The sequence below is a fragment of the Chironomus tepperi genome, unplaced genomic scaffold (assembly GCF_022539635.2).
Source record: "Chironomus tepperi strain 1889 unplaced genomic scaffold, CSIRO-AGI_Ctep_v1 contig_364, whole genome shotgun sequence".
NCBI lineage: Eukaryota > Metazoa > Arthropoda > Insecta > Diptera > Chironomidae > Chironomus > Chironomus tepperi.
Genome location: NW_027226486.1, coordinates 4,341,330 through 4,365,620, shown reverse-complemented (window position 1 = coordinate 4,365,620; position 24,291 = coordinate 4,341,330). Strand labels below are relative to the sequence as shown.

Below are 24,291 nucleotides of genomic sequence, written 5' to 3'. Positions count from 1 at the left end.
AGGGTTTACCGATGCATCAGATTCGACTGATTATCGGTATCAAGACCAGCATTGGGTTGACAACTCAGTCATAAGGGTTTCGCTACCTGGGTAACCCCAAAGGGTGGCCTGATTAGGCCGGTAGGGTAACCTGATTGCTACGTGACCTGATCAGACCAACAGGGTGATCAGCTACGTGACGATTGATTTCGGACTATTTTTACACCAAGAAATATTTCCCACATCATGCTGTTCGGAAAATCCAATAAAGCCACTCAATATCAGTTCCCATCCCACCCCAAAACGTGCCATTACTTCCTCCAAAAAGAAACTGCCACGCTCTTCAAAAATTCTCTCCTCAAGCAAGTGTCCAAAATTGTGATAAATACAATTAATCATTCTCAATGGAGACAGCCATGCTGTGAATAACATCCAATAAATTACCGAATCATGTCTCTCACTTTCCAATTACAAAAATTTGATGATAGCATTAATGGCAATCATCATTTTGTGAGCATCAAACCGTGAATAACAAAAGGAAGATTTTTTATGTTCGCACTCATTGACAAGATTTGTCCTGTCTAGGCTGTAGGCGATATATAATAAAAAAAAATTGTATGAAATAATGGATATACTGCCGAACAATAGAGTGAGGTAAACCAAAACTGTTGTTTTGTCACAAATAAATGGCATCAGCCTTCACAGTATCGCATTAACCTTTTTTTGGTCCTGTGGATTTAATGATGTTGAAAATTGTCGAACCACTTTTCGACTTATCATTTCAATTTTCAAGTCAATTGTTGTGCAGAGGTAAATATTTTTTGGTGGATTTACAGTCATAAATTTGGTTATTATTCCAGCCAATGAACTTAAAAAAAAGCGTCAAAAAAAATTTGAATAGAAATTGTCGCCAGACAATTTAATTTTAGCTTTTACTCACGCAAATGCCTCATTGTGAGTGACGCTTCAGAGAATTGTGAAAATTGGGATCGTTTACATATTTAATTTTGGCGAATGGACAAAATTTGTTTATGTCTGTTATGGAAGATTCTTCGTCGTGGAATATTAATAATGTTGAAAGTCCGTGGATGTTAGTAGAATTCAGGGATTGTGAAGACGTTGAGTAGAGATGTATACTAAGCTGTAATTAGATCCAGTCCTGGAATTTATGAAAAAACCAAATTGTTAACTTTAAAATTTTGCAAAACTCAAATTTTCACTAATTTTACCAAGAACTCTATCAAATTTCCTTTATATACGACTCCAGTCATGTCAAATGACCCTTCTTATCCTTAATTTGATCCTTATTAGTCAGATTATCACCAGTTTTAACAATTTATCACAATTATTTGATCAAACACAAAAACACATTTCGAAAGTTCAATTTTTGAACCTTTACTGAACTTACAAGAATTTTCAAATTTCAAAAATTCGTTAAACCAATTTTTTGATTCTTTCAAGTTTTAAAACATCAAGTTAATTGACTTAATTAATTAAATCTCAGAAAATTAACCTTTTAATCCCGAGAAATAAATATCCCCCCATCAATTTAAACATAAATTTCAGGCTTTTTCAATAATTAATAGCTTCATTGACATTTTTCAACATTTTTCATTCAGTTCATTTAAGATAAATCGCCATTTAAATTTATTGCTTTCAGCAAGCTACTCAATTACATTAAATGTCCCGCTGCAAGCCTAAAAGATGTTCTTATGCCGGTCTATAACAGTAAAGAGTTGCTTTTTTCATAGAAAATTCTGTCATGTCATTAGATTTTCTCAAATCTCTTGAAAATTATGTTTTTAATGCTGACAAAGAAGAATTGGAATGAGTTGGCAGATAGAAGAGCACTCAATTCAACCATACAAAACACCCTCGAGCCATAAATCAATAAATTAATTAGAGAAAATTCATTTGAGGAACTAAAAATGGGAAATAGCAGATAATTGCATTTTAATAGTGATTTTCTGGCAATGTTTTAAGGTTTATAGATTATTAAGCATAATCCTTGGTCCATTCTCTACGGACATAAAATGCTCCACATAATTGAAATTTCAAGATTTTGAATATTTAATTAACAATAAAGATGAAAATCACGAAGTGACTTAAAGTGCTCCTTTTTTAAGGATGTGTCATGATTCTCTGAGGATATAATTTATTCACTATCTGATGTCACTGTAGGAATTACACATTTAAGCTCTTATCATACAAATTTTTTGTACGATTCTTCATCTATACATTATCTGTGCTGTGAATAGGGAAAGTTAACATTGAATTATTAACTATGATACATGCTCTTCAAATTTGAAATTTAATGTTTTTGCTGTGATTTTTACTTGTTTTTTGAGTTTCTGTGAATGGCTTTATGACATTTACAATTTGAAATGTTGCCACCACGACGACTCGGTTAACTTTATGGCTGCCACTTGGTAAATGAAATTTAAAACTTTATTGATCCAATTTACTGCAATAAAAACAGTGTACAACTCATTGTGGCTATTCCTTATAGTTAGTCTAAGGCTGCAAGTCTGCAATTTTAGTCAAATTCTAGAAAATTCTCAATTTTTAATAACATCTATCAATTAATCACTTTAAAATGACTCACCAGCTCCAATCCTTCAACTCTTTAAACCAAATCCTTTGAATACCTGATAAAAATCAGCATACATGCACCTTTAAAAGGAACTAAAACTTCAAAGTATTCACAAAACATAAAAAAACCAATTCATTTATTGTATAATGACGGTTGTACTCCTTCATAGACCATAAAAACCATATGGATGTATTTAAAAGATAGGAATAAAAAAAAACTAGTAACCGACTTATGGTTCACTTAGTAATGTTTACGAGCAACAACATAAAAGAGAAACGAGAGAAATTTACAACCACAAATGATATAAATTTTATGCTTCCTTCAGTTCCCATAATACATATCTACCGAGAAAAAAAGTAAAAGTTGGAAAAAAAGGATGAAAATGTCTTCTTTATCGCTTCCTAAAGGTCGAAAGTCTGATGGAGGAATTAATTCCAACATGATGAAAAGTCAATTGACATTCGTATATTTAAATGCAGGAAATGTCACATAGCTTTTCATAGCTAATGAACTGAATTGAATAATTTTTTTGTGGGACTTTGTACGTAGATGACATTCTGTGGCAGTGTTGCATATACTGTGTGACGCGACACATCTTGATTTTAATCATACGACACATCTTGCTGTGTCACACTTGATTGGTTTCTTACAACGTGACAATCACACGATATACGTTGTATCGTCCAATCTGTGTGTGGTGACACACTAGTGTGTTGCGGAAATTTTGAAGCGTCACGAACCTCATGTCGTGTGTCGCTTCGGTGTGCCATGCCACAAAAAAGGTTGGTCAGCACTGTTCTAGAATAATTCCTAGTGTAATGAAGCATTCGTGTATTTTTCTTCCATTTGGACTATGTAGATGGTGGAATGATGTTTACTTTTGAGACTTGTGACTGAAATAATGGAAATGATGGAAATGATTCATTGTGCATTACGGTCTAGAGCTTTTAGATGCTGATGGTTTAAGTTTTTGGTGTAGTTTTGAGTCAGAGATTGTGCTGGTTGAAAGGTTTTGGGTAATGGTTTGTTGTAATTGGTCTCAATTTTCAGCTAAGAGCGTCTAACTCAACAAACTAAAGTTTCCCTTCCATCAAAACCCAAGTCAATTTCCTTAACTTCTCTCCAAATTCAATTAACTTCTTCCAACTCAAACAAATTTTTAACCCTTAAAGACAATGAAAGTCTATTAACATTTCTCCTCCAAGGTATAATTACGGAGCTAACGTTGTCAGCATCTACACAATACATTAGAAATATGATACTTTGATAATTGTTAGTGTATTAAGTTTCACTTGCATTGTGTAGCTGTACGCGTTACTCCGTAATTACACCTTGGGGACAAATTTAATAGACTTTCATCTTTGCTTAATTAAAAGAGCTTTTAGAGTTGTGAAAATTAATTGAGGTTAGGTTTAATAAACGATGGTAAATGTTAAATGGGTTAGGAGATGTTTGAAGGGTTCATGGGGTGGTGGGGTTGCTTAACAGAAAGCGCTGTTAGAAGGGTTGATGTTGGGTCTAATTTGGTCAGATCATGCCACGCCGATGTGACTCTGATTTGGTCAGATTCGACTAAAATCTGGTACCATGCTAGGCCGGCTTGATTCAGATTTGACCCGATTCGATTAAAATTCGGCACCATGCCAAGTCGCCGTAACTCTGATTTGGTCAGATTCGGTTCAAATCCGGTAGCATGGCAGGTCGGCGTGACTCTAAACCATGCCAAGAATCACGTCGACCTGGAGCCGGATTTTGGGTTGATCATCCCACTTGTGCTATTATGTCACAACGAGCACAGCTTTAAAAAATTTAAGCACCATCCACGTGTAATGCAGTATAATTCATTTTAAGTATGCCTCTGAGCTCCCACCGTAAACATCAAAATGCCTCCCAAACGATGTGAACCTTTCACATTTTTTATAAACCATGGCAATCACCACTTTTTATTCAAACTCTTCTTCCACTTCTTCATTTAAGTATATATTTGGACTAATATATATCTCTGTCTACAATAAATTTTATTTCCTTACCGTGTATTTGTGTGTCTCTTTATATTTAGAATGATACGTATCGATCGGCACCAAAAATGATAACAAAACTTTTTTATTGAATAGTGATTTATGAATTTTACGCGCATAAATAAGCCAAAATAAAGGAAAAAAGGTCTCGAGCTACAATTGTGTGTGTGTATATGTGGAATAAATAAATAAAAAAATGATAACAATGTGGCACATCCAGTAAAAAAAAATAAGAAAATTCTCATGCGTGCAATAACACAAGTGAAACTGTGAACAATATAAAAACTAAATGAAAGTCAAAAGACATCCAAATGAACAATTTTTTGATTTCTTTTCTCCTATTGCTTCGCTAACTCTCCTCACATTGCAATAGTTATACAGAAAAATACTTAAATCTTTCTATTATTCTAATTAATTCATTCGTATCAGCAGTCAATCAATCAACAGATAATCAAGATTCTCAGCTTGAAAAATCAACAGAAAGGAAATTTAATAAAAAATTTGAAAAAACCGTTAAAAATTCAAATTTGAAAAATCCGTTAAAAATTCAAATTTGAAAAATCCGTTAAAATTTGAAAAATCAACAGAAAACAAAAAAGGAAGTAAAAAATTCAAATTTGAAAAATCCGTTAAAAGATTCAAATTTGAAAAAACCGTTAAAAAATTCAAATTTGAAAAATCCGTTGAAAAAATAATTCAACTTAGATTCATTTCCAAAGCTGGATTCAATTTGCTGACAAAGGCTGCCTCCAGAATCTAAAAAAAGATAATTTATCATCTCCAACTGAATAACTAAGAACAAAAAATCAAGAGCAGAAGTAATATTTGAAATAATAGCAAATAGTTTAATGAGTAACAGTGCAATGGTGGCTGTAGCAATTTGCTGTATTCTCGTCCTACTCGTTGTCTTTATCGTTCTGATAATTGTCGTCGGACAGTCAATGGGCGAGCCTAAGTGAGATAAACTACAGTTGGGGCCATTCGGACAAATTGGCGAGAATGGATAGCCTAGGCCCCCGTCTGGTTGCTGAATTATCATGAACTTTGTTAATATTTTCATATAAAAATTAAGGAACTAGTGAGTTAATTAATGATGTTAAAAATTCAATCGGTAGTAACAAAAAAAAAATCGAAAAAAAAAAGTTTTTGACATAAAAAATTTAAAAAAAATTCAAAAAATTAAAAACTGTTAACTATGGTGATATGTAGAACAAGTTACAAATGACAAAATGTGTAGAACTTTCAATTTAAATGTTAAAATTATGTGTCGAACTTTTTTTCATCCTTAGATAACTCTATACATAAAATATAATAAATTATCATCCACAACAAAAAGGCACAAAAAGTTTATTTTTTCATTAATTCTGCCAAAAAAACAACTACAACAACAATGTCAGCAAAAGATGCTCATGATAGAGAAGTAAAAATGTCAAAAAGTAGTGACGAGATAAATGAGATTTAAGGATGACTAATGATGGTAACATGCGGGACAGAGCCTCAGCTTCAATGTCCCAAAAAAGTGACGACGATGATGATGAAAATTATGATGCGTGTGTGACTTAACTGGACATGACATGACAACTGACTTAACCGGAAAGATTTATTTATATTTTGTGATTATTTTGTCATTTTTTAAAATTATTGTTTAGCTTTGTTAGGGTTGATTATTGAGGTATAAAAGGAACACAGAAAAATTGTAGATTTTTTTTGAGGTTAGAAAAGTTTTTTAATATTAATTTTAACTCAAATTTTTTGACAATTTTACAAAATGATGCAAAATTTTTGCTTCAAAAGTGCGTTCAGTAAAACTGATGCAAAATTTTTGCTTCAAAAGTGAGTTCAGTAACATTGAGGAAAAATTTTCGCATCACAAGTGCGTTCAGTAAAAAATGATGCAAAACTTTTGCTTCAAAAGTGCGTTCAGTAACATTGATGCAAAATTTTTGCTTTAAAAGTACGTTCAATAACAAATGATGCAGGAATTTTAGCTTCAAAAGTGCGTTCAGTAACATTGAGGCAAAATTTCTCGCTTCAAAAGTGCGTTCAGTAAAAAATTGATGCAAAATTTTTGCCTCAATAGTCTAGCATGTCATTGACAAGCTACCATGTCAATCTAAATCTTCCCAATCATAATTTTGCATCCGAATGCAAAAAAATAACATAAAAATTCATTTTCACACACATAACTCAATGGTAGTTAGTCATCTCATCCATAATGAATGAGAACGAAGCATAAAAAAAGAAGAAATTAATTTTCATCGTCTCACATTTTGTAACATTAAATATTTATCGTAATCATTTTGACGCTTGTTTCATGTTTTAATTTGTGAAATATTTAAGTAAAGAAAGGGATGAGGTGTGAATTGAGAGGATTAAGCAGCAAAACGGCAGCAATAGAATTTTTTTTTTATGATTTAATTTGACAAAAAAAAAATAAGTTTTTTAATGTTTTCTCTAACTACAGCTGTCAAATAGGCTATAGCAAGCTGTTTATTGCTGAAAATTTTGAGATTAAATTGTGGAATAAAAGTCGACAGGGCTTGAAGTCGTTATGATGGCAGATGAATTAACATTTTATAAAATGTCAGAAATGTGTTCCTTTGAATATTTCATGACTGACTGAATAGACGAAATGATTTTAATCTGAAAATTAATTACTTTAAGGCAGTGGTGCGCAACCTTTTAATTTATCGTGGCACAACTTGGTGGAAAGCTTGGACCAAAACCTCACAAGGTGTACGGTTCATAGCATTTCCAAGAATTTATGGCCATCCACAAGTGTGTCGCGTCACACAGGTTGCAAACAGAGTTGCATCACAGGCACCTGTAACAGGCAAAAACTGTTCAATTTCTACATAATTTGTATGGTTTTGCAAAAAAAATTGGCAAAACAGTACAAATTCTTGATAATTTGTAAGGTTTTTCTTACAAAACCATAAATATTATCAGAAATTGACGGTTTTTGCTTTTCACCAGTGCCTTTTTTCAACTCTGGTTGCACACGACTGCTTTAAGGCTTGACTTGTCAGAATTTTTTAGAATTTTGAGGTTAGAATTTGCTTAAAGTAGATATCGAGCATCTACAGATGGCAATTCGAATGCTCTTCAATCTCAAACTGCTCCAGGCACACATACCCCCAATTTAATACCAAATTTCTGACTTCCTCCCCCTCAAAAATTCTTTCAATTTTTCAATCATTTTCTTCCATTTTTCCCCAACGCGTGCCTATAAAAACCCCCCACTTTAAAAAGTCCATAATGGAAGCAGATGATTCAATTATGAGCATAGTATGGTCTCCTGAAATTGGCACAATGGGTTTTAAATGAAATTATAACAGGAGACAGAGCAGATTTTAATTGAAATGGTAATTTCCAGGACGAAAGAGACAATTGACGTTGTTAAATATTGATATTAGATACTTTAGACATGAAAGAAAAAAAAAGTGCTCGTTTTGTATGCTAATTAAAGCACTATTGAGCGAGATTCAGTTTCCTGTGATGGCTCTATAGGAGGGGTTTGTGACTTTGTGAAGTCTAATGGTTAGAGCAGTGTTGAAAAACAGACACATGAGACAGGCAAAAATCATGCAAATTCTTGATAATTTATATGGTCTTTCTAATAAAACCATTCAAATTATCAAGAAATTGTATGGTTTTCGCCAAATTTCTTGAAGATGTCATGAACCGCATGATGTGTGCGATTTTGGTCATTGCTTACCACCATGATACTGATTATCTTGGATAACACTGGTTTAGAGCATTTTTGCATAACTCTAAACATCAACCGAGATTCTATAGATGACAAAGACATAACAGTCATCCACATTATCCAATAGACATCACTCACGACTGCCCCCCGCACCCAGGAAATTATGTAAATTTTAATTAGAAATCTGAGAGCATCATTGTGATGTCTCTAAAGCGGTTATCGTGAGAGGCTGACATTAAAATTAGATGTGAACTCTTTAATTACACAACGGGGCATCCTGCCATTAATGTGTAAACAGGCATTTGCCTCAGCAGCTTCATTCGCATCGCTTTCAATTAAAATCAGCCTTTTGTTGCCATAATTATTCAAACATTCTCGACTTCTATTTTTTCTTATTATTTTCCATTTCGTCTTCTTTCGTTTGATTGAGGTTTTGAATTTCATGCAGACAGGCAGGGTGGAAATTTAAATAATAAACAAAAAAAAAATTATCATATCACCTTACACGGAATGGAGAAAGTTTGAGAAGAATAAGAAGAAATTTTTCAATTTTTTTTGTAGCTTTTTGTAAAGTTTTTCTTTTTGTTCCTCTTGGGAAACTTTGAATTTTAAAAACTTCTTCAAGATTCATAGACGTTTTTGGAAAACTGAGCTGATGCTTGTGGTTGGTTTTGTAATAAAGGTGGAAATTTAAAGCTTCAATTTGAAATTTTCATTGAAAATGGAAGATTTTGCTGCAAATTTCCGTCTGCAAATTTGGTCTTCAAATTGGGAATTCAATCTATCATCAAATATGAACTTTGAAAAATTTTGTAAGTCCAAAAAAAATGAAGTTCATCAGGTTTATACATACGAGATGATGAAATTTGGTCTTTCTGAAATAAAATCTATCATCTTGGATATATCTTTATGAAATTTTGTCATTTTGGTGAATGAATGAAGTTCAAGTCCATAAATTTGGTCAACTCGGGAGTTTTGAAAAATTTGATTTCTCGGTAATTGGGAAAATTTGATTTTTCAAATAAATTGGGAAAATGATCTTCTCGGTATTAATTTGAGAAAATTTGATTTTCTTTGTAATAATATGAAAAAATTTGGTATTCTCAGTAATAAATTGGAAATGATTTGATCTTCTCAGTGTTAAATTGGAGATGATTCAATCTTCTCGGTAATGAATTGAACAATTTTGATTTTCCCGGTAAAAAATTGAGCAAATTTGATTTTCTCGGTATTAAATTGGGAAAATCTGATCTTCTCGGTAGTGAATTGCGAAATGTTTAGAATTTATTGCAAAAAATCAACAATTTAACTGTAAATTCTCACAATTGGGTAACAATTTCAATTAATTTTCATAATTCAATCCAAAAACATTAACCAATCCTTCTATAAAAATCTCAAAAAATGAATAATTACCAAAAATATGAATCATATACTACATTGTGTCCTCAAAACTTGCAGCATTCCATCAAACCACTTCGTCCACAATCTAAATTCACCAACCACAAGTGACCTCCTCCAAATTTCATTTCATTTTAAAAACCCACAAAAGTATTTCATGAAATAAAATTAAAAGAGAGAAAAACTTTCTTATTTTTATATTAATTAAATACTAAAACATGCGGAAAGAGAGCTAAAAAAAGTTCCTTTTTTTCTATTTTTATTCTCATCAAACGGAATAATGAGGAAGGAAACAAAAAAGTTTTTTGAGACCTTTCCTCTGCAATGATTTTTCATTATTTTTCAAGCTAGTTTTAAATTTGCTGGTTTTGAAATGAATTGCAGGATTTTTTTAAAGTTTTGTATTTTCATGCTCGGGAGGAAAAACTTTAAAAAATTGAGAAAGTAAAACTTAAAAATTTTCAAAATTTTTTTAAAAATTCAGCAATTTATTAAACTTTAAAAGCTTTAATAAATCTTCTTAAACAACAAACTAAACTCATTAAAGTCTTATTAATGCTAAGCAGTCACTAAAAAGCATAAATTATTTGCACAGTTTCTTGACTGTAATAAACACCGACACAATAACTTCAAAAGATACTAATTAAAAGTTGCTTTTTATGTACAAAGTAAATAAATTAAGTGAGCTCTTCATTAGCATCATTCATCAACAAGTTAGTGTCAATTTATGGATGGAATATATCTCTTTGTTGTTTTAAATTAGAGTTGGAAAGAGTTATGGACTTGGTGGTTATGGTGATGCTAGAATTGTTGAGATCAACAAAGAAATCTGTCAATTAGAGTTGAAATTTGGTCATCTCGGAAAAAAGTTTGACTTGAGTTTGACCATCTTAGTTCCAAATTTGATCAGCTTGGAACAAAATTTGACCATCTTAGTACAAAATTTGATCATTTTAGTTCAAAATTTGATCACCTTAGTATAAAATTGATCATCTTGGTACCAAAAAATTGGTCATCTTGGTTAAAAATTCTTTAAATCTCAGAAAAAATTCCAAAATAATTCCGAATGGACAAAATTTTATTTGACTAATTTTAGTCTAGTTCTAAAGACAATTCTAGCATCTTTTAGATCCAATTTGTCGTCTCCAACTCTGAACTACTCAAACAAAAAGCAAAACAACTAAGCTGAAATCCTTCACATATAATTAATCCAATTATTAAGCACACATAACAGAGTAGTAAGATGATTACTCCTAATGAGATTCCTTTTGTTGAATAAAGGTATCAACACCTCTTGCCTGGATCTAAATAAGACAATTTAATATACTGAAATGTGATCCAGAAAATTGTTTAAGATGTCTTGTCAGTTTCATTCTTGTCTTTGTCATAAGCAAAGCTAATGTAATGAACTGTTATTAAATTAATTTACTGAATTAGTAGATGCAACTTGTGCTGGATTTTAATCAATCATTTATGAGATGATTTAATATGAAAATGATCTGATATTGTAGCATTTTGTAAATTTATGCTATAACGACATGTTTTATAGTCTCAGACATCTATGTACACCACAGTCACATCGGTGTGACATCACATTTTCTGCATCTACGTCATATGCCATGTAGATTCTTGTCATTAAGACTCTCGAAGTCCTACTTTACCATGCAACATAATCTCAAAATTTCCACCATCCATCCCAAACTATTAACTTTCTCATCCACACTGGCTCATCCACTCAGCAACATTCAATCAATCACCAATCAAACCCTTTCACTCTCCCTTAATTATCGACAATATTCTTCATTAACTGATATTAAATTATCAGCATCGTCCAAAAAATTTTCTCAATTAACTTTTTTTTTTCACATCCCGACCGCCTACATCAAACCGTTGCCAATAATCCTCTCTTGATTAAAATTTAATAAGAATTTTTCCTGTTTTTAAAAAAAACGAGTAATATAATTTAATGGGAAAAATTGATACTTGATGCTTTAAAGCAGTGGTGGGTAACTTGTGTGGTGTGGCACTCTTGAGTAGTGTGTCGCGGTCCACTAGTGTTTCGCCAAAGTAGTGTGTCGCGGTCCACTAGTGTTTCGCAACAGTGGCGTGACAAAAAGCATGTCACACTAATGTGTCGCCAACAAATTTTACAATTCAAGATGTACCACGGCACATAAAATGTTACCCACCACTGCATTAACAGTAAATGAAGTAACGTCGATCATCATCATGTGAGATGTAAGAGATTTATGTCATGACAACGTCTATAATGACTATGGTAGATAAAGATAGTTAACATCATAATTAAGGATCGAATGTAATGAAGTAGTAAATAAAAATTTTTTGTATGTGTTTGTCGGCGAATGAGTCTGTGAGATTTCCGGTCATATCTACCTTAAACGAAGTAATTTTACCTTTTTTTTTGAAAAAATTACTTAATTAATTAATTGATGACAACTTTCACAACGAAATCAACTTTCAATTTAATTAAGATTCGGGTGCATGTGTCAAAATAATGATGATTAATGCACTGTTTTGGATGACACATGCATTTGACTTAATGTAGTGATGGGAAGCAGAAAATTGTGACAATGTCAATTAAATCGACAATTTTTTGCTTCTTATGAACCAAGATGAAACTTAATATACCTTTACTACCTTCGAAAAAATACTAAAATATATCAAAAAAATATGCAAATTTTTTCTCGTCTACCTTCCAAAATATCATGGACATGTGGATAAGTAGTGGATGATTTTAATGGTTTATTTGGGGTTATGTTCATTTAAGTTAGGTTTGTAGAGTCAATTACATTTTTAAGCAACACAACGTATGGGTGTCATATGTCACGTCGACAATGTCATATGTCACATCGACAATGTCATATGTCACGTTGACAATCTCATATGTCATGTCGACAATATCATATGTCACGTCGACAATGTCATATTTCATCTCGACGATGTTATATGTCACGTCGACAGTGTTATATGTCACGCGACTTCGGGAAGTTCTAGTTTACAAATTCAAAATCGACCATAATCAACCCATCTTAAATGACTTCCAGCAACCATTCTAACCTAAAAATCATCTATTTTATCCACTATCCATTCCCTAAAGGACCCACAATGTTTCGATAATAAATAGATACCTAACTCTCGAAAACTCATAATACTCTTTGAAAGTAGATTCTTCCATTTCTATATTTAGATGTCCGTTTCTAAAAATATTATTCATTTTTCATGTAAGTTATTAAAAATAATGTCATGTTAATTCACAAATTCTGTGTGCATATACATTACTATAATATAAGACAGGACAGTATGTTGAAACTATGTATTTCATTTACATCCACAATCTATTTTGTACAAAGAATGTACATAACATTTTGACATCATCATTCAGTTAGTTTTATTGGGACATGTAATTCACATTAAAAAAAGTATTGAATTTTATTGATTTGGTGATGGTGAATTTGAATTGAGGGATTTGTGGTATTTTTGGATGGTTTGTTTGGTTATTTATATGCTGTTGCATAAGCTAAATGCTGGGCAGGGCATTAAAGCTGTTTAGAATTAGGTTTGAACTTAATTAACAGATAAATTGCATTAAAATACAAAAAATGGTGTAAAATGATGCAAAGTGCATTAAAGTGTCGCATCAGTTGATTCTAAAATTCAAATTTGATAATTCCGTTACTGGAAATTTTAAATTTATTTTCGTAATTGATGCAAAAGTTCAAACTAAAAATGGCCGTTATAGACAAATTTGAATGACTTTTTGAAATTGATGCAAAAATTTAAACATAAAATGACTGTTTTTCAAAAAAATTTCAAATTGATGCAAAAAATTCAAATTCAACATGACCGTTATTGAAGAATTTGAGTGAATTTTTGAAATTGATGCAAAAATTTAGAATTTGATGCAAAAATTCAAATTTGAGATTTCCTTTACTTGACAATTTATTACCAAATCATCCAAAATTCTTTAAATTTCCCTCCAAAATCACCAACAATGAATTCCAATTACATCAACGACTGATCAAGAGAAGCAAACATTTTAGACGTTTTTATCAAAATTTGAGTTAAAGCTATGAAAGTATAATACAATTTAAATAGATATGAAATGAAAATTAAGTAGAGAAACAGAGTTTGTTTTTCAATTTTTCTGTGTTAGATGATAAACTACTCACAAATATTATTGCAATAGTCGTAGAATCTGAGAGTAAAAAAATCATATAAAAATGACAAAAACATGACTTTTCGCTTCTTTTTTTTTGTTAAATTATTGTTTTTCTCAAATAAAAATTGACATAAAACTGGACTATAAGCATCTACTGCAATTAATATCAAACACCAGCAATAAATATGGACGGACAGCAAACCATATATGAAGTACATAACATGAAAATAAATGTCACAACAGTGACTTGATTGCAAAGTTTATAAAAAATAAAATAAAAATAATCTCGTGTTTTTAAACTCCGACTGCATGATAAACTGGAGAAGACAATGAAATGCAGCCACACTTAGGATGAACTTTTCTCGTCGGTCGTGCCAACAAAATTATTTTCATTGTTTTTATTTCCCATCATTAAAAAACTTTAACTTTTGCACAAAAATAATAAAAAAATGGAAACAATTTCTATGGAAATTTAGTAAGATTGAGTTTAACAATAACTTGTGTGGATGTGACAAACTTTAAAACTTTTAAATCAAAATGTGAGGAGGAGAATTTTTGGTTCTTTTAATGAACTAAAAATAGTAAAATTGTGAAGATAATTAAAAAGTTTTATTTACGCTATGCTTAATGAGTGGAGATGATGATAAAGCTCATGAAACTGTAAATGCTAATCGATATTTAATGATAATCAATAATCAGCTGTAACATAATGAAGAACAATATTCAAATTGTATTGAACGTAAGTGTATTATTTTGTTATTATTGGAATAATTAGTGACTATTATGGATCGTTTAAAATTGTGGCTTTTGATTTAATTCATCTGTTGTCGATATTATTGCTGAATATGCAATGAGAATCATGTTGAGAACTGAAAAATAACTAATTATTCAGTAAAAATTCACTTAAATTGATGAATAATTGTTAAATTTTGCGTCAAAAGAAGCAGAACTTTTTGCATCAAATTAATTCAAATTTGAAAAAATCGTTAAAAATGACTTGTTTTTTGGATTTATTTAAATCCACCAAAAATCGTTCATAAATGATGTAATCTAGTTCTAAAAAGTCCCAGACATGCCAATCGGTGTCAAAAGTGAATGGCCCTTAAAAAAAAGTCATCTCCAATGACATCCACAAATCCAAAAAAAAAGTATTCAAAACCATAAACAACAAATTTCCCTCCTTCCCTTCCTTGAACTACAGCACACACCCTTCAGTTCCCAACAAAAAAATTTTATAACGAAAGAGAATATTTTTGCTTACAAAGAAATCCTTTCAGATGCCTGAAAGTGAAGTTAAGTGCTATTTGAAGCTCTTTCATTTCTCATAAAGGAAGTTTTTATGCTTTACATTCAGACATATAATGATGATAGAAAACTTTTTATTCAACATTGTTTCATTTTGTTCTTCAAAAAAAAAATAAAATTAAAGTTTTGTGCTGAGGTTTGGAATTTAAAGTAAAGTTTTTCCTGAGTTTCTTCGTGAATTTGGAGGTGCTTAGAGTTGGAAATGTATTCAAAGGGTTGAACTATAGTGATAAGGAGAACCCTAATGTCACAAATTGGATAATCAATCTAAAATTCTATCCCAGTTCGGCGTGACTTTGACTTGGAGCCGGATTTGGCTTGATCCGGAACCATGCAGGAGTCACGCAACCATGGTGTCGGATTTTAAATCGATCAGCCAGCTTATGGTGTTAAAGATAGATATCTGGGTGACATAGGGCTCCATTTGACACCCATTTAGCGTGTAAACTGTTCCCTATGCTCAGTCAGTGAGGACAAAAACTAGTTGAAGACAGGATAACGTCCACCTAATGACTTGTTTTAACAGTTTTACCTATAACCACTTTCAGTCGAGATCAATTCGAACTGGAATGTTCTAAATAGAAAATTAGTCGAAACTTCGAGCAAAACAATCACTATTCCATCTCTTATACTTCCTTTAAAGAACAAATAGTTCAGTAATTTACACGTTCCTCTATAAAAGTGATGTAAATCCCTAGTTGTTCCAGAACAAGTGCATAAAAACAAAATAAAAAATTCTTTGAATTGCTTCATACTGGTACAAATGTTGTAAAAATTCTATTTTATGAGCAGTTTTAAGAACCTTTTTATAAGTCAAATAAAAAACACACATAAATCGTGTGTAGAACACTATTTTATGAACTATGAATGTTTTTATTGGGTTTTGTTGCCCGAATAGCATAATTTGTAAGGGATGGTATCGGTACGTCACTGTATTAAAGATGGTAAGATGCGAAGTTATGACGGCAGAACCGTGATTGCTGATTTAAAGCATTTTTTTGACGGAAAATGGGATTTCTGGATATTTTCAGATAAAGTTGTAGGCTATAATGTTTTGTTTTGAATTAAATAAAGCATTGAATCTTAATTTACAGAACAAATGACTAAACAATTGAATATTCAAGCATTTCAAGCTCATTTGATTCAAAAAGCTCTCATTCATCACATAAAATTGCTCATCAAACATGATAAATAAACTTTATTGACAAAAACTAAATAAATTCAATTTTATCTCATAATTTGGATAAACGACGACAAACATCCTCATCTGCTGTATATGCTGAATACACCCGTTATAACTATTTACCATGCACTAAGCTTCAAATGCTTTTGATAAATCATCCGGAAATTGCTTTTTGCGATTTAATTAAAGTGTTATTTGAAATTTGCGTCGAAATTGTAGCTTTTTTTGTAGGAATAGTAAATAATGTTTAAGGATGTTTAATTAAAATGCGGAGCTTTTAGCTGGTAACATAGAATGTAGAATATGTTGAAAATGTTTGAATTGTTTGCTCGGTAGCGATTCAAATATTAATTGAGAATGAGAAAAAAAGAAGGAAAGGAGATATAAAAATGGAAATTTCGATCTGAATGGGATTTGAACCCGTGTCTTCTGATTGTCAGCCTGAAGTTTAACCAATTGAGCCAGCGGATCAAGCTTGAATTTGGTTAAATTTCTGCATTATTTGCTATACTTAATACTATTTCCCAAAACAGACAACGAGATTGCTTTTAAGTACCGCAGCAGTATTACAGCATACTCATTGTCTGTTACCATTTCATATCCTTCATTCATCCTAAATCCTAACCATCATTAACAAATAAACCCAAAAATACCCACTAAAACTTATTTCAAACTCAATAATTCTCTTCTATTTTCTCTTATTTTGCATCACACATGTGACTTTTTCAATTCTACATGCTTTTTTAAATGCAACAGACAGAACAACAAAATAAAATGCAATTAAATTGATGTTTCAATTTCCAAAATTGATTATTTTTTCTCGTTCATGTTTTGTTATCTTAAATTTAATCGGAAGCGCAAAAAAAATGTTGAACATTGGCAGCAAAAAAAGAAATGTTAAGCTACAGTAAAATTCAATGTTATGGAGCAGTGGTGGGCAAACTGTGTGACGTGGCACACTAATGTACTGCACCTTAAATTCTTGAAAATGTGATGAAACGTATGTTGTGTGCGATTTCTGTCATGAATGTGCCACCAAGCAATGCCATTAACAATTAAAGGTCGTCCACAACTGCAACACATACATAGTAGTGTTTATGGGGAATAATCAATTGCGTAGAGCTTATGTGGACTGACAATACAATTTTTGAATACACAAACAGAATTTTTTAACACGACTAGTTGTGTCTATTGGATGTTAGGCAAAAAAAATTGAATTTAATCCGTTTTAGTGATCGAAAATGTGTTGAAAAATGTTAATAGAATTTTCTGTGTAAATTAAAAGCAAATTGTTGTCAAATGTTGTCATTTTTTTGATACAAAATTGAATAGTTAAATATTGGATCTATGGATTTTTAGAATAATGTGGTATTAGCTGTTTTTACTAATTTTTCTGAATAGAAAAGGAGCATTTTCATGAATTTTGGTCCAAAAACTTGAACATACTCAATGTAATTGATTGAATATGATCAATAAGACTGCTGATTAAGGTGAGCATGCTTATTGTCTGTGATTGGTTCTAACTAGGCGTGAATTATGTAAATTCAGCTTTATAAAAAGCTAAAGTAATTCAGAACAATGACAAAAGCAAAATAAATGAAGTGAAAAAATACTTAATTTGTGAAACAGACCTTCTTCTCGATGTCTAACTCGCAGGATATTCATGATATAATGCTCTTTTTCATCCTATTCACTTAGATTTCACTTAATGTCACACTTAAATTTCTACTTGAATTAATGAATTTTTCCTTTGTTTACCACTTTGAACTGAAATGGTCGATTTTCAAAACAATATATATTATGTGGTCATATGAAAAAGTGACCGTTAAATTTTGAAAATTACTAACACTATCATTAGTATTTTACACGGAGAACAATGAAAAAATGTGATAGTGTTAATTTTGTTTGGGGCGATTTTGGGGCGAAGTTTGTCATGACCACATATATAAATATTGGTTCAAAAATTGAAAAACCGTTAAAATTCAAATTCACAAAAGACGTTAAAATTCATTCATAGTTTTTAATCGATATTTAATGCGTTTCTTGACTTAATTTACAAGCTTAATATCTATTCAAGTGCTAAATCTTATTTAATTATTAATTTGCAACATTAGAATGGACAGAAGTAGCTTTTTCAATCAGTTTGGTTAGATCAAATTAGACCTTCCATAGAACTAACTTACACAAAGCTTGCACAAAGCCTTTCATTTCCTCTATTAATGCTTGGCAATCTTCTTTCATATAATCACTAAGAACTTTAAAGAAAATTCCATCTTTTGATAAGTCTGCCTTTAATCTTTCGATTATTTTGTGTTCAAAACTGTAACAACAGCTCAAGTTTGTATTTAAATATTTAAAAAGTATCAAAGAACCAGATGAGACTTGACTGGATTTATAAAAATTTACAGCATGAACAAAAATTATTAAATTAAACTTTTGAGTCACAACCAACAAAAAAACAAACTTTTTTTGACCATTTTATATCCATTTACTTTATGCTCCCTCAAAACTTTATGTTTACATTTAATAGAAGTAAAAAAAAACTTTTTTGTGCTCTTTTTTACGACTTCATTTCATGTAAAAAAATTTATGGCATTCATCAAATTGTTCCCTTTTTTTGGTAAAATCAATTTCATTAATGGACAGCCATTAATTGGATAGAAAGAATATTTCTAATGTACCATCCACATCCACTACATCCAAAACTTTTCATTTGACCACATTGCACCATCATTATCGAACAATTCCTCATCTCAAAATAGCCATAATGAAATTGGAATTAATGAAAAAGTTATCACTTTGTTGTTGCTGTAAAAACTTTTCGTTTCCTTCTCCCCTCGCTGCCATTACATTTTTAGAAGATTATTGAGGAATATGGCAATAAAATGGACAGAGAATAGCGAGCAAATTTGTGAGTTTTGCAACAATAACAACAATCATTAGACAACAACGGAAATGAGGAATGAGTGAAAAGTTTCGCTGTGCTACATATACAAATACATGAGTAGATACAGACGTAGTTCAGGGGTGAATGAATGAACTATTTTGATCTTGAGTAGGTTGATGTAGCTTGTGACACATTTGAAGGTTATGTCGATCGACTAGAGTGTCGCGGAGCAAAGGCTGAAAATCGCTGAACTAAATGTTGTGAGAGTCCTGCATGCAGAGTTGCAAAACAGGTGTCTGTGACAGACAAAAACCGTACAAATTCTTCTTTCTAAGAAAAAACCATACAAATTATCAAGAATTTGTACGGTTTTGCCTGTCACAGACACCTGTTTTGCAACTCTCCCTACATGTTTAGCTAGTCCAGTATTGTCCAAACTCACCGTTGTTCTCAAAGTTGCTGTAAATCGAAAATTTTTGCTCAAAATGGAGTACTTAATCGTAATTTCAATGTCAAATCTGCAACTTAGTGATGTCCAAGACGCTATGTTGTACCGTTATGGGATGTCCCATTAATAGACCTAACTAACTATTCTGCCACCATCCACTGACCATTATTAAATTCTGATTGACATCTATAATGTCGTGTCCATTGTGTGAATACTTGTCATGATTGATAGATCGGGTATTTGGTAGGAATCAAACCCAAGTACTCACTAAAGAGTAATCCAGATTCCAATTTTACCATTTAGTCTAACCACTCCGTCATAGGGTCATGGCAGATTCCCCTATATATGGCTTCGATACCTTGATTCCATGATTTCGTTCTCATACTACCACAACATCATTTATGAACGACCACTAAACAACTACTAGATAAAAATGCAATTTCATATTATAGATAATTGAGATTAAACTTCATTCAGTGCACTTTCCTATTCATAAATGGATGTTTGCTTTTATGATGGAAACTGAATTTCATTCATCAAAACGCATCAAAAATCATTTTAATAAAGCACATTGCTCTTTCACAGAATATTCAACATAACGAGTACCAGGAAAAGATTTTGTTTACTTTATTTATGGATGGAATATAAAAGCTTTGATCTTTGAAGCTTTAAAATCCCTCAATAAGTTCAATTCGACCACATTTTGTGGTAAATTTTATACTCAAATGATACAATGTAGCACCGCAGATCCTTCATGCCTTTCTACACACATTCAATTTTCCTCGTAAAGCTTTTGGATATGCTGGATGGCATCAAAGATACGATTTTAATTTCCAATAAAAAATTCATCGCATGTGAGCATCTCGAGGCCAATTTTTGAGTTCTTAAGCTTAAAACTGCATAAAAAGAAGTCACAAAAATTGCCACAGGACATTCGTTCATCTCTGTGAGAATCACACGTGTTGTTTGTGGATATGTTTGCGGTGTTAGCTACCGTCATTAACTTTTTACAATTTTCATACCTTTTTTTATGCTGTAAAGTCTTTGGCATCCTTCCCATTTTGCATACATGAATTTTAGATATTTTATACCTTCTTTTCAATCACCTTTTTTATGTCAAGGAAATGAAGTTTTGTGTTCGAATGTTTGGATGATGGAAATATGAACAAATTCAGTCAGTCGTGTGAATATTTTTTTTTTTTTACTTTCCTGCATTTTCCATTTGAGGATTGATTGTTGAAAAATAAAATAAAATAATAGAATGAAGTACATAAATGGGGAATGTGCCGTAGTAGTGAGGATTGAAAAAAAGAGAAAGCATAAATGAACATTTTTCAGGAATGTTGAAGGCCGCAAATAAAAATGTTTTCAGATCAAGTGTTCGGCATGCATTCTGGAGAGGTGTTCAGATAGTTCAGGTATAGAGGCATATTTATGGGAAGTTGTCAGTGCGAGGATAAGTGCCTCTATGGACTAGTGGCTTGAATACTTAGGCCGGAGAGCTAAAACTCTATCTATTATAAGAACGAGGGTTCGATTCCTATCACAAATAACGCAAATCGGTCAATCGATACAAAATCAAGTACTAGACCGACATAGTTATGATTTGATGCCAGACTTATAATGAATTTGGTACAAAGTCAGAATCAAACAATTCTAGACCGGATTCTTGATTGATCAATCGATTTTTGCTAATCGGACAGTTAACACGGAACACCGCATTGCTTAAACATTGCTGACAATGCGTTCCAAGCTCAGCGTATCTCTAGCCCTAGGCATGACTTGACGAAATCAGGTCAGATCAAAAGGCAGGATCTTGAGTGGATTTTCATAGTGTGAACTAGGGATAATCTTAGATTGCTTTTGTTCCTCCCAAAAATATAGCAAGACTGAAGTCTGACTTCAAAGCTCATATATTGAATATGCTATGCTATGCTAGAATACGTACGTTAAAGGAAAGATTAGAAGTTATCCAAAGCCACCTAGTCCATAGGGTGAGCAGCCATGAAACTGCATCAGACCATAAAACTGATCAAATGGTGATTGAGTTCCATTTCTTGAGTTTTGAACACCTCAAAAGCCTCAGTATTTCAGCTACGCCATATCCAGCCATCATCAAAAAACACATTCCACAAATCCATATCACTCAAATATTTGCTAGCCATAATCATTGACTTTTTCACAAAATTTTCATTCAATTCTGTAAAAATTCACTATTCATCCAGCATGCATCGCTAGCAATCCATCGAAACAACAATTCACATTCACAAATTGAAAATTCATAACAATAAATATATTAATTCAGTATAAAATTCATGCACTGATTGATCCTTTACAAAATCCACTCGACTAACCGATTTTAAATTTTTGAAGTATATCGCACAACATGAAATTTCAATCAAAATGACGTTTTTCCCACAATAACGTATGATTTTCTCCGCTTCTCTTGTGAATATTAAAATCCGTGGAAATAATTTGGTTTTTAATGCTCTATTAAGCTTTACAACTTTATATATCCATAAATTGTGCTTCGTGGCTTAATTAATTGTGAGAATTGTGAATTTTCATTTTAATATTCCAAGTGGATATTGTGAAATTGTTGAGGCTGAATAATATCTTAAGAATGGCAATCAAGTGATATATAATCATTAAATGTGCATGGATGCATCTTATGATGTATGGTATTTGAGCTTTTAATAGAACTGTATGGATTATTCATGCATCATGTCTTGTGGAAATTTAGGCTTGTTTGTTGGTTTTGTAGTCGGATTTGGAGGTTAAGTTAGACACGTTGTTGAATTTTAGGCTTGTTTGTTGGTTTTGTAGTCGGATTTGGATGTAGAGTAGAGATGTCAATACAAATACCCAAATATACTATTTGGGGTACCCCAAATATTTGGGTGTAAACCCAAATAAATTTGGGTCTTCTTAGGGTAGGTTATAAAATTTCTGAGAAATTTGTTGTCAATTTTTTAAGTTTAGAAGCAAATGAACTTAAATTTATGAAAAAGGTCAATCATAAAGCTAGCTTTAAGACATTTATGTTGAATACAAGTTATATTTTGGCTTTATAAGGCTTATAATGGCTTATAAGAAAGTATAGTAAAGTTGAATAATTTCAGCATTATGGATCTACTGCAAATTTGTTAAAAAATCTGAGCAGAATAATAGAAAATAAAATCTGCGAAAAGTAGAGCCATATATAGGCAAATTTGTAAAAAAATAAAATAAAAAATTTATTCAGTGGGAGAGTATGGGACAAAGTGGGTACATCTGTGGCCGAGGAACTAAGCAACAGACCGGAATTCTGTTTCACTCTTTTGTGAGTTCGCGGGTTCGAATCCCATCAGACACCGCGCTCTCAATTATTATATAGAAATGCTGTCGATTTGACTAACAGATTCGCACAATGTCCACGACATTCTTTCTCTGAAAATAAGCGACGCATTCCATGACCGTGGATGGTCAACCCATCCCACCACTTTTGCGGCAATGTTGTGGCTACAAGCTTACATTCCCCACAAGCCACAACTTTAAATTGCCACAATTAACTTTTACAAACCCAGCATTTTCATTACATTTAAAAATGCCTGGAAAAGTCACACCATCAAGTGGTTCAGGTTGTATATCCATATTTCATTCATGGAAGCTTCTCTTGCCGGCTTCCGCCTACAGCCTCAAAATAGGTCAACCATAAAAGAAGGAATAAAATAAAGACATTGAAGTACTTCTGTTGTTATTTTCAAGGCAAAAAATCTTGAATAGTAAAAAAGGCAGCAATAATGATAACAATAATAATATCTTGTGTGTGCACTGGCATGCATAAAATCTTCTAATGCACATTTTAATTGAAGAAAAGGGGGAGCATGGAGGATGTAGTGTTTAAATGCTGAATGCATATATGTTGTATAATGAAAAGATGAAAATGGAAGGAAGTAAAATCATTTAAGGTTCAATAATGGTGATGAAGTTAGTATGTATGAATGTAGATGAATGAAGGGAAACTCAATTTTATTATTTTAGCTGAAAAAGCTTGAAACTTTTGTCTTCATTTATTTATTTTGCTTACGTATATTTGTTTTAGCTTACGTTTTTCTTCATATTTAAGAAAAAATATTGAAATATTTCATGTTTGTTTGTAAATTCTGGGAAAATTTGGAATGAATAAGGAAGAAAATATTGGCAAAAGATTAAAATCATCTTAAAAGTATTGTAAACAATCAGTTTTAAAGCAGAAAATCAAGCATTTAAAATTTACTTACGTAAGCATTTGATACGTACGTTTTCAATACGTAAGCATTTACGTACGTATTTTTCTTACGTTTTTTCATCATATTTAACTTTTAAACTCAAATTTAAACAATTTAAAGACAAATTTATTGGCAATTCCAACTAATATCAATTATCTGAGATGGCACAGTCATTTTGCAGTAAATTTTAAGATCTCATGAGTATTATATTACAATTTTCAAGGATAAAACATTCATTCTTACATCAAAAACCAACAAAATTAGCATTTCCCCAACTTCTAAACTTCAAAAACTCATTTCCTTATAACAAGTATAAATTTCAAAAAGACAACGACATCATC

The 24,291-nt window shown here is 31.7% G+C and overlaps 1 protein-coding gene across 7 annotated transcripts in view; it reads left to right on the top strand.

Moving 5' to 3' along the window:
- Positions 1–24,291, top strand: part of LOC139095498 (cubilin) — a 116,121-nt gene that overhangs the window by 64,070 nt on the left and 27,760 nt on the right. The gene's annotated exons all lie outside the window — the stretch shown is intronic.